At 41.8% G+C, this 17,236-nt stretch overlaps 1 long non-coding RNA gene across 1 annotated transcript in view; it reads left to right on the top strand.

The window, feature by feature from the left end:
- Positions 1-16,826, top strand: part of LOC102490609 (uncharacterized) — a 37,512-nt gene extending 20,686 nt beyond the window's left edge. Inside the window, exons 2-3 of the long non-coding RNA XR_337042.3 lie at positions 12,337-12,596; positions 16,744-16,826. This is a non-coding gene — a long non-coding RNA (uncharacterized LOC102490609). The remainder of the gene's footprint in view (positions 1-12,336; positions 12,597-16,743) is intronic.
- Positions 16,827-17,236: the final 410 nt, after the last annotated feature.

Here is a 17,236-nt window from a genome sequence, read left to right as displayed (position 1 = left end):
GGGGGGGGGGGGTGTGAGGAGGGGTGAGGGGCTGAACATATACTGTTATTTCATTATCTATGACTCAGTAAATAAGCGTGTTCATAGAGACTCTTTTCTGATCTAAATTTCTACCTTAATTCTTGGCCCCCACCTTCACCCCTAATCCCACCCTAATTACCTGAGAGATCTTTTAAGGGGTGGAGGTTTACTTGGGGTTTCACCATACCTATAGCCTTTCTCTCAGGGTCTTTCTTTCTATTCATTCCATCAGGAGTTGAAAGAGAATTGTTCTTTTGGGCCCAGCACTTCCCTAATCTGTCCGAACTGCATCTCAGCATGCTGCCACCCTTTTCCACCATATATCTTAGCCACATCCAGCTAGTACACGCCATTCTTCAACTTTCTCTCGTACTTTCCCAGTTCCTTGTCTTTGCTAAAACTTGGCCCCTACACATACATTCACTCATCACTGTGCGTTTTATTTTCTCATTCAGTAAGTCACCCTTACTCCATGCCAGGCATTGTTCTTTCCTGTATTCTGCAAGATCTCCCATTTCCTCCTTTAGAAATGATATCCATCATTGAGACAAGCAGATGGCATAATAGTTACATTGCTGGACTCCCACATAGTCGACCATGGTTTGAATCCTGGACCCGGCAGCTTAAACTCATGCTGGGCATGTGTGTGCACATGCCCAAGATTCTGTGAGGCGAATGGAGGAAAAGGAATTGCAGTGTAGCCATCCTCCCTGCGGGGGTGTGGGGGTGATTTCTCGCTTTCTGTCTCTCTGTCTGTCTGTCTCTCTGTCTATCTGTCTCTCCAGCAAGTACACACACCCTATAGCAAAAATCTCTATTAAAAAAAGAAAAAAAATTATATTCATCTCCTGACCTCCTCTACTTAGACTTCATTCTTCTTTCTCTTTCCACCTCCCAGCACTGTGTACTCTAGTGGGGTTTTTTGTTTTTTTTTTTAATTATTGTTTTATTTGATGATTAGTTTTTTGGTCTAACTTTCTTGACAAGGAGCTCTTGGAGGACAGAGGACACTGCAATGTGGTATCTTCCACCCAACCTAGCTCAGACTTTTACACGTCACCCTCTCACAGTAAAATCTATGCATTAAAAAGTGGGTGAACTGGTAAGAAACCTGTAGGGGATGGTGGGGAGGCTGGAGGCTTCAGGGGGGCTCATTTTTACCCTCTAGTTAATCTCTCCCACAGGCCACATAAGCTGGCCATAAAGAGCATGGTAGACCCCTGGAACTCACTATTAAGAAGTACTGAAATTTAACACCACTGAATTGTACACTCACAGATGGTTAAAATAATAAATATTATGTATATTCTACCACACACACACAAAGAAGTACAGAAATATTTTGCCCTGGAGTTAGAAAAACAAAGACTAAAACATAGGGGCTCTGGCGGGAAGGGGGTTGTTCGGAGCAGAGAGGAAGAATGCCCAGAGTTTATCTTGATTCCTTCCTGCAAACTACAGACCAGTTCTCAAGCTGTTACCTGGCCCAGCTCTCTTCCATGACTGGGAGGAGGGAATGGATGTGTCAAATTCCCTTACAGATGGATTATGGCAGGAAAAGCGGAGAAGACTGACGGCCTCCCTCCCATTCTCCTGGGCCACCTCCTCTAACAATGTCATTTGTCAATGATGAACAATAAATTCCAGTGACATAGAATCATTTCAACCCTTTCAGGGTTAATGATAGCTCCACACGTGACAACTATGTTCTGTTATAATTCTTAGATATAGAAACAGCATTGATATTGCTCTTTCATATACCACAAACAGTGGAATATCTGTGTCTTATACTATATCGGTATACACATGCACCTTAGCATCACACACACTCCTATATGTACACATAACATGTACCCACACAGATGTATTTGTGAAATATTCCCATAGATATATGTGTATACACGTTTAAACTCCCTTTCTAAAACAAGGGTCCCCTTTTCTAAAATTGCACTAAATCCCTGTGCTTGCCAAACATGACAGCATGATGGGGAAGGAATCGGAGCCCTCGTGCTATCATATCTAGCTGAGCAAGCTCCAGGCAGGAGGTGCATTAGAGGCTGCTCTTTCTCAGAACAGCCCAGCACTTAAAGCTAACCCCCAGATCAACACCGTCAGCAAGATGAGTTACAGGACTTCATGGCAGAGCATCACAGAAATTCAGGAGCATATCAAAGCCTTCGTCACTGCGGTGGCAAGAAATAAGCTGGAAGAATTAAAAAACTGCAATCACACCAACTAGCGTTATCATAGAGAACTGTAGAATTTGAATGATGTGCACACAGCCTTCTTTTAAGCAGGTTCCTTTGGCAGGAATTGCTTACAAGCGCTCAAGGTAAAGGGAGGTCTGGATAAAATCGACCAGGAACCAAATGCTGTGTGGGGTAGCGCTGGGGCACAGGGTGGGTGCAGCCAGGATGGGTGAACATCAAGTCTTGAGTGATGAGTGCTGCGTTGGCAGCGTTGCTGGGGGATTTTTCCTTCCCAGGAATGTGATAGTTTAGAACAGGCATTGTGATAGACGAGCAGTCACTGAGGTCCCTGCGTGGAACATTCTCTGTCCACAGATCTACACTCAACATCATCAACTATGTGGTGTATGTGTGAGACCCAGGCAGTGAGGAGTGGAGGTGGGGAGAGCTGTGGACTGGACCAGATCTTTCTAATTGCCCCATGATCCAACTCCCATGTTTAGCCCCTTTACTAAGAGTCAGAGGCCAAGGGAGCTCACGGTCTGGCAATGGCAATCCTCTCCGAACTTCCGGAAGTTGGCGGATGATCAGAATCACCAAGGAACTTTTTTCTTTTTGTACAGTTTTGCAACAACAAGGCATGTGCACTTGTCAGAGAGAGAAAAAGAGCAGTGAGAGGGAAAGTGAGAAAGCCTCTGCCCCCACCCCTGGAGGGCAGGTGGGATGATGACACTACAATCCCTTCTCCTCCATTTCATCTTTCAGGTTTTGGAGCAAAGACACACACACCCCCAGAGTGTTTTTCAAGCCTCCAGGTCTGAGACGCCATTGACTGGTTCAGAATCACCAAGGAACATTTTAAAAACAGATTTCTTGGACCAGCCCTATGGCCTGATGGTTGAGGGAGCCAGGTCCCATATGACTGACTATGGTTCAAATCCTGGCCCTGGTGGCTTAAAAAAAAAATAAAAAAATGGGTGCATTTGCATGCATGCCCCAAATCCCAGTAGAATGGAGAAATGGAGAAGAGACTGTGGTGTGACCATTCCCATTTGGGAGGTGCTTTCTCCCTCTCTCCTTCTCCCTCTGTTTCTCTGTCTCTAGAAAATGCATGTGCCCTCAGGCAATTCACACACACACACACACACACACACACACACACACACACATCAAACACACAGGGAAAACACACAGGGAGTTCTTGGGGGCTAGATAGTGGTGCAGTAATAAAATGTGACATGCCTATGAGGCTGGCCCATGTGGGGAAGTTCGGGGTTAATGTCCCCCTGATTATCGATTCTTGGGCCCTACCACCGGAGTATGACTCAGTGCATCTCGGCTAGGACCCAGAATCCTATTTTGATGTGTGTGGGTTTTTTTTTTTTTTTCAAGCTCCATGGGGGGTGCTATAATCTACTAAGTTTGGGAACCACTGGCCTAAGCGATGGTCATGTTGCCAGCAGTCAATAAAAATGAAAGAGAAGAAAGAAGGAAGAGGGAATGGGATTTGAGTGTCCCCGACCACCTGTCAGTGTCTCTACCTCTCTTCTCTGCTCATGGATTTCATGGCTCTGAGGTCTTCCACAGGATGATGAGAGGGGAAGCCTGGCAGCCTGGAGAGCTATGGATTGGTTCACGTTGAAGAAGAACTGAAATTGGCCACGTGGGAACTGATTAAGATGAGTTCCCCTCTGTGTGGGCTGTCTCCAGGCAAACATGAGGACTTGAGCTGACTAAATCGAAATCACTCAAGTCCAATAAAAATGTGAATTTCTTTCCCTGTAAGTAAGGGAGGATGTATGGGCTTTCTTTTTGTGAACATGGTCTTCCCCTCGCTTTTCTCTCCTTTGACAATCTTGGTCTAGTAATTTAGAACTTAGTAAATAAATACCTAGTTTAAAAGTTTAGGAATGACACAGGCCAATGATCAGCAATTTTTTTTAAGCTTAAGAAAAAATTCAGAGCCAACTCCATAACACAGTGGTAATAGGCTACTTAAGAAAAGCCAGATCCCACATGGCAGGTGTGGTTTGAATCCCAGGCCTGGTTGGCATAAAACCTACCGTGCTTGCACAGGTGCACCTCCAATGAGCTGGAGGCCTGGAAGAGGGGATTTCAGCGTGTCCAGACCATGTGGAGGGTGCTCGTCTCTCTCTCTCTCTCTTCCTCTTATATATGCAGGCTCTATCATGAATAAAGAAAAAAATTAAAAAGATGCCTGAAAACATTACTCTTAATCCCTGATGCCAACCTTGTAAAATGTTTATTGTTCCTGAATATATATGAATTTTATTACAAACATGGAGGCTTTCTGTCTTCTGTACTAAATAGTGGACATATGTTTGAATAGCAGCCTGGGTGCTATTGTTTCCGTCATCAAAGCATTGCATCGTCACTAAGAGCATGCTGCCCAAGATGGCATTGCTGAAGAGTAGCCTTGTTCTATGCATACAAGGGCACAGGGCTGAGTGGTTTCGAGTAGTCTGGGAAGATCCCAGCCATGTGACTCCCAAGCATCGCTTCTGTTCCTCGCTTCAAAGGAATGTTTATCCTTCCTTCCTTCCCTTCCTTCCTTCCTTCCTTCCTTCCTTCCTTCCTTCCTTCCTTCCTTCCTCCTTATTTCTTCTTCCTTTCTTCCTTTATTTTTCTTTCTTTCTTTCTCTCGCTTCTTTTCTTTATTTCTTCTCTCTCTTACTTCTTTATTCCTTTCTTCTTTCTTTCTCTCTTACTCTTTCTTTCTTTTTTCTTTTATTCTGTTCTTGCCAGAGGGCACATGGAGTTGTTAGAGTGAGGTAGAAAAAGAGAGAGAAAGCATACCCCAATTGAGCATGGTCATGCCACGATTCCTTCTCCATTTCTCCATCCTTTCAGGATTTTGGTCCTGCAAGCACATACTGCTGGTGTGTTTTTCAAGCTACAAGAGACAGGACTTGAACTATATTCAGTGATGTGAAACCTGGATCCCTTAACACTAGCCCATGGGCTGGTCCAAAAGAAAGTTCCATAAGAGGTTAAATTGGAAGATAGTATATAATATATTTCGAAGTCTTTGGAATGTCCTCAATTGCATAATTATTTTTAAATTACATTCAATAACTCACATGGTTACCAATTTTTTTTAAAGTAGAATAAATTACCTTCTGGAAGAATTTTTAACTTTTAGCCATACTAGAAATAGAGTATTAAAATGCAATAATATTGTACTTAGTTTTTTTATTTAAAAGAAAATTTTAAGAGAGATTCTTGCTTCATGGTACAAGTGCTTACCGGAGAGACAGAGAGACAGAAAGCGAGAAATCACCCCCGGGGGGATGGCCACACCACAGTCCCTTCTCTATTCCCCTTTCAGGATTTGGGCGTGGGCACACATGCACCCAGTGTGAGTTTTAAACCATCAGGTCCAGGACTCAAACTGCAGCCAACTCTGTGGGACTCCAGCGACTTAATTCTTATGCCATCTGCTGGTCTCAAGTGTTTTTGTTTTTTGTTTTTTAATGTTATTTATTTCCATTTGTTATTATTATTTTTTAATTTGACCAGAGAGAAACAGAGAGAGAAAGGGAAAAAGTAAGCTTTCAGGTCTGGGACTTGAACCGCAGTCGACCAAGTGGGAATCCAGGGGCTTTAACCACCACGCCACCTGCCAGCCCCCCAAGTTTTTAATAGATGAATCCAGAAGCCAACTCCCAGGATCTGTGCTACTCTAAACCTATGTGCCGAGTCAGACAACCATGCTCTTTGCTCTGACATTATCTGGTTTAAAAAAAAAAAAAAAAGTACATAATTTAACAAATAAAATGCATTTGAAGATAAATAATGCTGCAATGTAACTATAAACCTAGAAAATCAAGTTGTGGGGCCAGCAGTTGACATTTTGGTTAAGGCACTGGACTTCCACATGGCCAAATGCAGTTCAAGACCTAGGCCTGGCAGCTTGAAAATCACCCTGGGTGTCTGTGCATGCCTGCCCGAAATCTGAAGAGGAGAATGGAGGAGAAAGGATTGCAGCATGGCCATCCCCCTGAGGGGGTGATTTCTCCCCTCAGGGGAAGATTTCTCAATTAATCCTCTCTGTCTCTCTCTAGTGAGCATATCCACCCAATGGTAAAAACCTAAAAAAGAAAAGAAAGAAAATCTGTGGATGCTATGAAATATTAACATAAAATCCCAATTCTATTCCCAAACATCCTTGTCAGTTCCAAGAATTCTCTGGGTGGGGAATAGTGCTAGTTTCTACCAAGGAAAGAAGCATAAAACATGCCTTGTAATCAGTTGTTTACAATCTTGTTTGAAAATTAGGCCTTGAACTTGAAAAAAAATGAATAATAAATCATAGACTTTTATCCAACCTCTTTCTTCATAAATTATCTCAATTCGGCAAAAGTCGAAAGTCGAAGATGAAAAACACATCAAGCCAGTACTACAAACATAATTCAAACAGTTCGACTGAATCGTCAAAGAAAAAAATCAAAGGAAGAGAGAACGAATTTGTTCTACTCCCAAGTGCTGAGAGAGCTTTACTTACAGTAATTTCTTATGTTAACTATCAGGATTTTTAAACTTGTAATAGATTTTTAACTGAAAGAGCTACCATTTTTTGATAGACTACAATGTGCCAAACACTTTCAATGCATTATTTTATATTCTCACTTCAGTCTTCAAGGCAGAGACAATGATTATTATTATTTATAAATGATAAAATGGGGACTTGAACAGGTTAGTTTACATTGTAGGGTAGATAATACGATTTACCCTCAGTTGCCCCTCTCTGTGTGAATCCAGGCATGGTCTTACAACTTACTGTGGCCAGTGAAACATGGGCAGAAATGCTACGTGTCATCTCTGGGCAGAAGCGTGAAGAGCCAAAGCCTGGTTGGTTATGCTCTTTGTCTGCCATGAAAACAGATGTTTTAGATGGATGGAAGGAAGGCCATATAGACTAGAGTTGCATTCAGTCCATGATGAACATGCAGCATGAATGAAAAACAAAACAGGGATGTGGGAAGGGACAAATATTTTGAGATTGTTTCAGCAACAAAGCCAAGACTATCCTGGTTAATACACACAGTAAATGGCAAAACTAGAATTCAAATCTGAACCTGTTTAATTTCTGAGCCTTGGGCATAGAAGAAAGGTACTTGGCACAGAGTGGGCACTCCATAAACATTTGTCAAAGGAAGGAATGCATGGGTGCTGCCCAGAACTGAACACAATACTGCAGATGTGATCTGATCTACGCAAGAGTCATTAGGAGTACAAACACTCTTTTTTACACTGAACATCTGTTAATGAAGGTTTAGAGCGCATTAGCTTTTTTGTCAAACATCCTTACTTCTTCAACAACATGTTACATATTGTCTATGTAACATGTACAAAGCATAGTGAGGTGTTATGGGTGATACGAACTAAAAGATAAAAATAATTGTCTTCCAGCTGTTCATAATTTTATGAGTAAGAGTCACACATTTATAATCAGCTGTGTCACAAGGCAATGAACAGGAGGTCATTAATTCCAATAATTCACTCTACAAATACACTGGGTCATCTGAAAAGTCATGATGCATTTTTGCATAGAAAAATATGTCATGACTTTTTAGACAACCCAACATGTTGAGTACCAACAATGAACTGGATACTCTAGTCACCTCTGTGGATATAAAATTTTAAAAATACAGTCCCGGATCTCAGAAAGCTTACAGGCTAGAGGGAGAAACAGATTAATTCGTAGGGAATTACAATCGAGGTAAGAAGAGCCATAATAAGTTAAATTCAGGAGGCTATGGACATAAGGAGAAAGAGTTAAGGGAAGAGTCAAGGAAAACTTTCTGGAGGAAGTAAATCTCACATTGATTCCTAACAGATGAAAGAGTTGCAGCTGAAGAAGGGGAGGGGATGTACTGGAAGGAGAAAGAGAAGTACAGTGAAGCCCCAGTGAGCAGCTGGTGAAAAGGTCAAGCCACAATAACAAGATAGTTTGAAAGAGCATGATTTATTCCAGGAGAGAGCAAGTAGTACTCAGGCTCAGTCAGTTCAGGCTGCCAAGCGAAATACCATAGACTGAGGGGCTTAAACAGCAGACATTTGGGACCAGCAGTTAGTGTAATGGCTATGTCACTGAACTCCCATGTAGTCGACCGCAGTTTGAGTCCTGGACCCAGTGGCTTAAACTCGCGCCGGGCACGTGTGTGTATGTGCCCAAAATCCGGAGAGGCGAATGGAGGAGAAGGGATTGCGGCATGGCCATCCCCTCTGGGGGGTTATTTCTCGCTTTCTATCTCTCTGTCTCTCTCTGTCTCTCTGGCAAGCGCACATGCCCAATAAGAAGAAACCTCTCAAAATAAAACAAAACAGCAGACACTTATTTCCTCACAGTTCTGGAGATTGGAAGTTCACATCAGGGTATCAACATGGTCAGGTTCTAGTGAGGACTCTCATTCTGGCTTGCTGTTCTCACAAGGTAGAGAGAGAGAGAGATTTATTTCATCTTCTTATAATGCCACCAAACCTATCAAAATAGGGCCCCATGCCTGACTTAATTTAACTGTAATTACATCTCAAAAGCTCTATCTCCAAATATAGTTATATAGAGGCTTAGATCTTCAACATACAAATTTGGGGAGGACACACATTCAGCCTATAACATATATCATGATTGGAAAACAAGTAACCATTTGGAAAATGATGGAGAAAGAAAATTGAGAGGTAGAAGGACAGAGTGCAGAAGACCCCTTAGATATACTGTCTGCTCACAGTGATTCCTTGAGAATGTTCTATACACAAGAGGGAGTCCCTGATGGTCACCCTGGGCCATGTGTTTTCCCCACGAATCTAGCGATGAACTGATTTATTTAAGCTGGGCCCATCAGAATATTATTCCCAGCAATGTTGAAACTGGAAGCAAGGTACACAGAGCCTGAGTCTTTAAACTGAGAGAAGAGTCACCACAAATAGTGCACCACGTAGGTGGCAGCTCTCGTCAAGGACTTCGGATTTTGCTGCTGACATATTCAGAACTCTCCTAGTTCAAGTTACTCCTGACCTTGAGCCGTTCAAGTACTTTCTCACTTCTATGAGCTTTTCCAATATCTTCCTGATAAACAGTATTTTTTTTCCCCTTGAGTTAGCCAGAAGATAATTTAGGAATTCACACTCTTTGGGATTAGTATATCATGCCAATGTGTCTGGAGTTTTCCCTCAAGACAACAGAGTCACTGAGGGCTCTGAGAAAGGAAGTAATATAAGACTAGTTTTGGAATGATCACTCCACTGGTGGTATGAAAGATGGGTAGATTAGGGTCACAGAGATGAGTTAGAAGGCTGTTGCAACATTCTGAGCAAGAAATAATGAGATCAGAAGGAGCAGATAGGATGAATAACATTCAGAACTATGGAGAAAGATAGAATCAACAAGGGCTTATTAATCAAATGAATGGGTAAGCCCTGGTGTGTTAGGAGTCAAAGATAATTTTAGAAAATTTGTTTCCAGTACCCAGGAGAGTAAAATATGGTGCCATTCAATAAAGGAAGAGGACTTGAGCCGAGTGTAGGGTAAAGAACACCAGTCATTTAATTTGGAACATGCTAAGTTGTGGGTATTGTTCAGACATATAGTCAAAAAGTTCAACAATCAAAAATACTGGTTGAGAGCAGAGGAGCAAAATGTGACCCCTGTATTTAGGAACCACCAGTATATGTAGTTTGTTCATACTAGTGACCACTGACAATGGATAAGAACAGCTAGATGGGAGCTGGCAGGTGGCATGGTGGTTAAGGTCACTGGACTCCCACATAGGTGACTGAAGTTCAAGTCCCAGACCCAGTGACTTGCTTTCTCTCTCTCTCTCTTTCTCTGACTCTGTCCCTCTCTGGTCAAATTTAAAAATAAGCAAATAAATAAATAAAGTTAAACAAAAATTTTTTTTGAAGGGAGAGATTTTTGCTATAGGATGCATGCACTTGCCAGAAAGACACAAAGAGACAGAGAGACAGAAAGAGAGAAATCACCCCTCCAGGGGGGATGGCCACACCACAATCTCTTCTCCTCCATTCTCCTCTTGGGATCTTGGACACACATGCACTCACGGCCAGCATGAGTTTAAGCCACTGGGTCTAGGACTAGAACTACTGTCGACTACATGGGAGTCCAGCGATGAAGTCATTATGCCATCTGCTGGAACCAACAAAATACTTCTTAAAACAAAGAAAGAACACCTAGATGAAATGACAAAAGGGCTAGGTGAGAAAAGTATTTAGTAAGAGGAAATGAGAACAGAGAAGAAGGTGGAGCCCTTCTTAAATATGAACATTTAAGTGGGAGGACAGGAGATAATCTTGTCCTAGAAGGTAAGGCTAGAGAGTTTCAAGAAGAAAGTGGACAATAGTGCCAAATACCTTTGATAGGCCAAATAGAGCAAAGGCTGAAAATTCAATTATAGTGATAATGAATAATTTATTATTGACAAAAGAGACTTTAGTGGATAGCATGAGACTGAAAGAGATTGGAGTTAACTAAGGTGACAAAAGAGACAAGAAAGGTAAAATGGCAAGTGTAGATCCCTCCTTTCAGTTCACAAAGAAGATACGAAATTGTATTACTGAGGGGAAAGGGAGAAGACATTGACAGGGGTTTGGGGGGACACCTAGAAAGGTTGGAGGTAAAGTGGGAGATCTTAAAAAAATAGTGACACTAACATGTACAAATGTGTGTTGCTCTTTGTGAGTGTTAGGCGTGGGTTAGAGAAGGTGGATAGTTGGATTGACCAGGACTGGGGTTTTGCCAGGTGGGTAGGTCAAAGAGTGAAGGACTTGAGAGAGTTAAGCAAGAGCAAGATTAAGTATAGATCTTTGTTTTTAAGCTTCCTGGAGAACAAGAGGAGTCTGAGAAATAAGGGTGGAGTGAAGGAGTCAGGGGCATCAAGCCTTTGATGCAATTAATTGTAGTACGTTCACTCTACTCACTGAGGTTTATGCCTAAAGTCAGACATGTGTTCATAGATACGTATCTATCAGCTGCACTTGCTACTGAAAGTATTTAGATTAATTAAGATATTTTGTGAATCAATAAAATGTAAACAAAACAAAACAAAACATGGAAAGCAACTGTAGATACCAGAGACCGCGTGGGAGGAGGATGGGAAATGGCAGAGGATATTTGCTCATGAGAACATGTATAGTAATATCCTTGATTGAGCCATGTACAGTGTATTCTGGATGTGAAATCTCATTTTGTATGCTGCAATGATATACAGTGAACGAATGTAAAATTTTTAAAAAATTTAAAAACATGAATTGATAAGAAGATTGTGTTCCAATATTGGAGTAAAAGGTTTCTCAGATGGAATATGATGACAAGATCTATTGGGTCATTGGGAAAGTCATGGTGTTATTTTTCTATGTAAAAAGCCATCATGACTTTCCCAATGACCTAACAGGATGTAGTCAAGAGTGTAGGCTAGGAAAAAAAAAAAAGTAGATAACAAGAAAAAATGAAAGATCTGTGAAGTTAGGATCCTTGAGCACATTTATATGTTGATGCAAAAATTCATTAGAAGAAGAATGCATTAGTCAGGAGGAAATAGGTGAAATGCCTATCCTAATTCTAATGTGGAATTCCAACTCCACATAATGTGAAATACCCTAGTTCCACCTAAGGAAAGTTTGGAGAAAAAGCTACTCAATGATGTAGTTATTACAAGGTAGAGAACCAACTAATGCTTGTAGAGTACCCTGGAGCAAGAAAACAGGAGAACAGGGGCCAGATGGTGACACAGAGGTAAAACACTACCCATCCCATGTGGGCAAGTTCTGGTTAAAGTCCAGATTCTTCCTTGAGTATGGGCATGGGTATGCCTGTGGTCTGAGTTTGGCTGAGGATGAGGATAAACTATGGTGTCAGGACTCTGTGGGGTTGCTGTCTCTCACTCATGGAAGAAATAAACTTAGAAACAAGCAATAGAATAATTACCTTAGATTTAAAGGGGTAAGAGGAAGAAATATTTATAAGAAACCAGAAGGAGAGGGTTGTTTTGAGAGAACAACAACTTTTGTCAAAAGAAACAACCAACCCAAGAAGGAGCAGTATAAGGGAGATAATCCTATCTCATGCGTCTCTCTCTCTCTCTCTCAGGTCTCCTGTTGGGGATTCCCATCAGTCCAACCTCTCCAGAAAGTACAGAGCAAAGAAGCCTATTGACCTAATGTACACAGACGTCAGCCTCTCCTAGCCCGGAGCAGGGTGGAGAAAGATGAAAAGTGGCTCTGGAGAGGCAAACAGAGAGCCAGTCAGCCTGTGAGAGGACAGCTACAGACTGAAGAAGGCAAACTGCTAGTGCACATTTCTGATGGAGGAAATGAGATCTGAGTCTCCAATAGACGGAGGAGACTCACGTAGGAAAGATAACTTGCTATTTTAAAAAGAGATAAGTAATAGAAAGTAGGTTTTATTTGCAGTTACCTTTATGGATTCCACTTTGTCAGTGAATCAGAGATATATATTGAGATGTAATGCAGTGAGGGATAAGAATGGCAAAAGGTCGGGACCAGCAGTTAGCGTAATGGCTATGTCGCTGGACTCCCACGTAGTCGACTGTGGTTCGTGTCCCCGCCCCAGGGGGGATGGCCATGCCACAATCCCTTCTCCTCCATTCTCCTCTTGGGATCTTGGGCACGCACACACACCCACGCCCGACATGAGTTTAAGCCACCAGGTCCAGGACTTGAATCACTGTCGACTACATGGGAATTCAGCAACACAGCCAAGAATGGCGAAAGGTTTGACAACAGTGGGAAAGGCTTGATGTTATCATTGGGAAACAGAAAAGAAAGCTGACCAGAGAAATGCAACAGGACTGCCATTTATAGGAGAGTCCATTTAGCATACGGTCATGAACACAAAACTGCCCTTTGTGTGAGTTTTTTCCAATGCTACTTACTGGGTCATATTCAGGTATGAAAGAACAAGTTGTTACGGCTCCGTGAATGAATTTTGCCAACTGGAGGCAAGAGAGTTTTTGAAATGATGAACCATGACTCTAAGTTGCAGAAGAAGGAAAGGGAAGGCTGAAAAGGACTAATAGATTTGGAGAAAGTAGAGCCGACAGTGGACAGGGTGCTCTAACGAAGCATCGCAGATCAAAAAAGCTAGAAAGATGACACGTGGTGGAAAAGAGCAGGATGCCTGAATGAGTGATTTTGGAGGTTCTCTCAGTCTGTTCTTTTTTGGTTGCGAGTAATAGAAACTAAATTCCAATTAGCCTAAATGGAAAAGGAATTTACTGACTTATATAACTTGGAGGTCCAAGGGCAGAGGTAGCTTCAGACATATTTATTAATAGATCCAAAAATACGATCCAGCTGGAAGATACTATTACAGTTTCTCTCTCTCTCTCTTTCTCTTTCTCTCTCTCTCTCTCCTCTAAGGTTTCTTTGTGGTTTCTATTCCTCTATCTCTCTTGCAGCAGGCAAACTTCCTCCATACAGCTCCATATGGAAAGATGGCCTTTGGCAGCCCCAAGCCCACTTCATGGCAGCTGATGGTCCTTTAGGATGATAAACTCTCCCAGTGTCCATAGATTGAAGTTCCTGGAAGGGCTGTGGCTGACTTCTCTTGCATCTCAGCCTGTCTCTTGAGCCAGCTGTGGCGATGGGAGAGCGTCTGCTCTAATTGGTCAGAGCTGGATGTCATCCCTGGAGGAGAGAGGGCAGGGAGTGGAGGGGAGCTTTGTAACTGACAGCCTTTCCACTGTCAAAGGAGTGAACGAGAGGAAGTTTTCTCAGACACTAGGGGTGTGGAGAGGACAGCAACAGCAGATACCCATTGCAGAGGTGGAACAGTGTGTGGGGCACGGAGGCATGTGAAACCACACTTAGACTCTCAGAAAGACTGCTTCGTATGACTTGTTCATTGTATGCATATGTTCTACTAAGTTCCAAAGTGTCAGTACTTTTTGACACATACTCAGTTCTGAAAATTCTATGTAATAATGCCTAATGAGAGTGGGGAAAAAATAGTGTCGTAGCGATGTCCCAGTATTTCACAATCCCTATGAAATACTGAGCCGGACAGCCATTAGTTGCCTCTTCCTATTCCTTCACCTTTTTTTCTTTCCTAATATTGACCATATTTTCTTTGAGGAAATAGAGAAGACCCCATTCTTAGCAACATTGTTAAAGAAGGACAGGTAATTCCTGGCTGGGTTAAGCTAATCAGAGTTACCCATGTCCTTGGTCTTGGCAGTAGGTGTGGAGTTGGGCACACGGTATAGTCTGTCTGGTCAGGGCCTTGGGTTTTTGCCGGGAATGCTGCGACACAGGCTTTATCTTTTTCTGGACTGTGTGATGTGAGAATGGGAAGCTGGGATGCTTGCAGCTATGAGGGGAGCTGGTCTGAGGACACAATGGCCACACTGAAAAGCACAGAGCTGACAAAATGTTAGGGACATTGGGTTTGGCACCTAGATAACATACTGAATCTCTGAATCAAGTCAGGCACTGTCTCCAAATTTCAGTTACATGAACCAATGAAACCCCTTCTGTGGGAAAGCTTCTTATTTTCTCTAGGCCTCATTTTTCTATTTTTTTAAAAGAATTATTTATTATTTAATTTTACATATTACTATTTTTAAATTCGACCAAAGAGAGACAGACAGGGAGAGAGAAGGGGTAAGTGAGGAAGCAAGCTGCCAATTCCAGGTCTTGAACCGCAGTCAGCCGTGTGGGGAGTCCAGTACCTTAACCACCGTGCCATCTACCAGCCCCTCATTTCTTCAGTTTAAAAGTGGTAATGACAAAAGAATTTGTATGGCTTATTGTAAAGGGTTAAATGAAATAATGTACACCCTGGCAAATATTGGTACTCTAAATACCTCTTGTTCTAGAAGACTGTGACACCATACCATGCTCAATCTACTTTCATGACATTGATTGGTGTGTGACTCTTTTAAACTTAGGTACATGGGCTTTAGAAAGCTTCACGTTGCACACACACAAAGAGGTAAAATGATTTTTAACATACATTTATGTTTTCCTACCATAAAATTACAGAAAGTATAAATGGTTTATGTCATTTATAGTTGCACTAAGTGTTCATGGTCACTCTTATGAAAATAGAGTATCAGGTCTTTGGTCAGCAGCAAAATCCTTTATTGTTTGTTCTTCCTTGAGAATGTCGCCTTGGCTCTTGACCATTGTCAACTTCTGTTACCTAATTCAGGAGCACTGGCCATGATAAACATGACGATTACATGTGTTGAAGTAGTCTCTCAATCTCTCTCTCTCTCTCTCCATGTGTTTTTCTCATATTCTTTCCTTAGATTGCATTTATTTGTGTTTATTATTACTTATAAAATAAGTAATGCAGGATCCTGAAAAATTATTTTGGTTGTTTCTGTGTCTGTGTGTGTGTGTTTTGTTTTTGTTTTTGCTTAGTTTTGTTTTTTGCCTAAGATGTGTTCATAAAAACACTTACTAGAGGGCCAGCAGGAGGTATGGAGGTTCAGATGGCTGGATCTTACATTTCTGACTTCACAGTTTGAGTCCCAGAACCAGCTGCTTGAAATTCACACTGGGTGCATGTGCATGCATGCCCAAAATCCCAAGAGAAGAATGGAGAGGGGATTGTGGCATGCCCATCCTCTCTCTCTGTCTCAGTTTTCAATGAGCACAAGTACCCTATAGCAAAAAAAAAACAAAAAAAAAAAACAAAAAAAAAACCACCTGCTAGAAAGCAATGAGATGAAACTGTCCTATGGTTAAGAAACTATGATGCTATTTGTCACAAAAATGGAGACGCAGAGAAATAGAAGAATAAAAACGTATAAATATGGTTCCATATATTTAATCTTGCAAACCCAACTCATAACAGTAAATTTGTGAAAACAAAACAACACATTAAGAAACATAGAAAGTAACAATAACCATAAACAAAATACTACTGGAACTTAGCTGTACCACATCCTCAGTTCTGGTTTGGATGCAACACAAGTGTTTTAAATTGTACTGGGCGGAGGCCCTGGCAGGAAGGAAGCATCGGATATTGCTGGAACATATCTTTGTTTGAGCAACAGCTAATGAGAAAGGTCACCATTATGCTTTGCTTTCAAACACTGAGTCTGTTTTGAAATTAGTACTGAACATTTCATCATAAATGCTGGTTCATAATCATCGAGGTATGCAGTCCTGTAGTATTGACATTTTTTTCTCCCAAATGGAGAATAAAAGCCAAAGTTTATATTCTCATCACTGTTTTGATCAGAATATGTCAGTACGAGATAAAATGATTTCTAATTCCATGGGCTCTGGAGTTCCTGGTTATTTACAAAACTCCAATAGTGAATTTAAGAGAAATTTAGCCTTCTCATTTTTTCCCCTACTGTCTGAGTGTTATTTGTACTCTTGTTAAGCTCATTGCCAGTATTTGAGAAGCAAGGTTTTCTGGACTTTGTTTCCTAACGCTTACTGCGTTTGTTTAGTGAAACAAGTGAATGACGCTGAGATCCTAAGAGAGAGCTTACTTTTTTTTTTTTTTTTGGTCTAGTGTTTCCTGACAAGGCAGTAAACTTCAGAAGATCTCCTTCCAGAAAGGGTTAACTTGCTCGGAAAACAATAAAAGCAGTTAGAGCAAACATTTCGGTCCCAATTTTGGGGGGAAGGGAGCAGGCATCTATTAAATATCTCAGTTTATATTTTTGGTTTTCCCTGTTGGCTAAGCTGTTGTATTCCCATGTCCACAGCACGTTTCACTGTGGGAGCCTGGACTCTCAGAATAAACTTTGGGAAAGGCTGGGTCCACCCTCTGGGGATGAGGGAGCCAGAAGGAGGAAAGGGAGGGGGTAAAGGAAAAGGGAAGGGGGGGCTGTCTTCCTGTGTTTGGATGACCTTTCCTTATGTTTATCCGGAGGGACTGGGCAGCTACGCTGTGTTTGGTGTCAGTCGGCCATGTTGCCCCATGTGATCTTTCCCTCAGCGTTTTGTGGGTAAAGGACCTTTGCCTCTGCTGGGAGGACTAGATTTAGTTCTCTGAGTTTAAA

The sequence above is a fragment of the Tupaia chinensis genome, unplaced genomic scaffold (assembly GCF_000334495.1).
Source record: "Tupaia chinensis unplaced genomic scaffold, TupChi_1.0 Scaffold144016_1, whole genome shotgun sequence".
NCBI classification, from domain to species: domain Eukaryota; kingdom Metazoa; phylum Chordata; class Mammalia; order Scandentia; family Tupaiidae; genus Tupaia; species Tupaia belangeri.
This window is presented reverse-complemented; position numbering and strand designations above follow the sequence as displayed.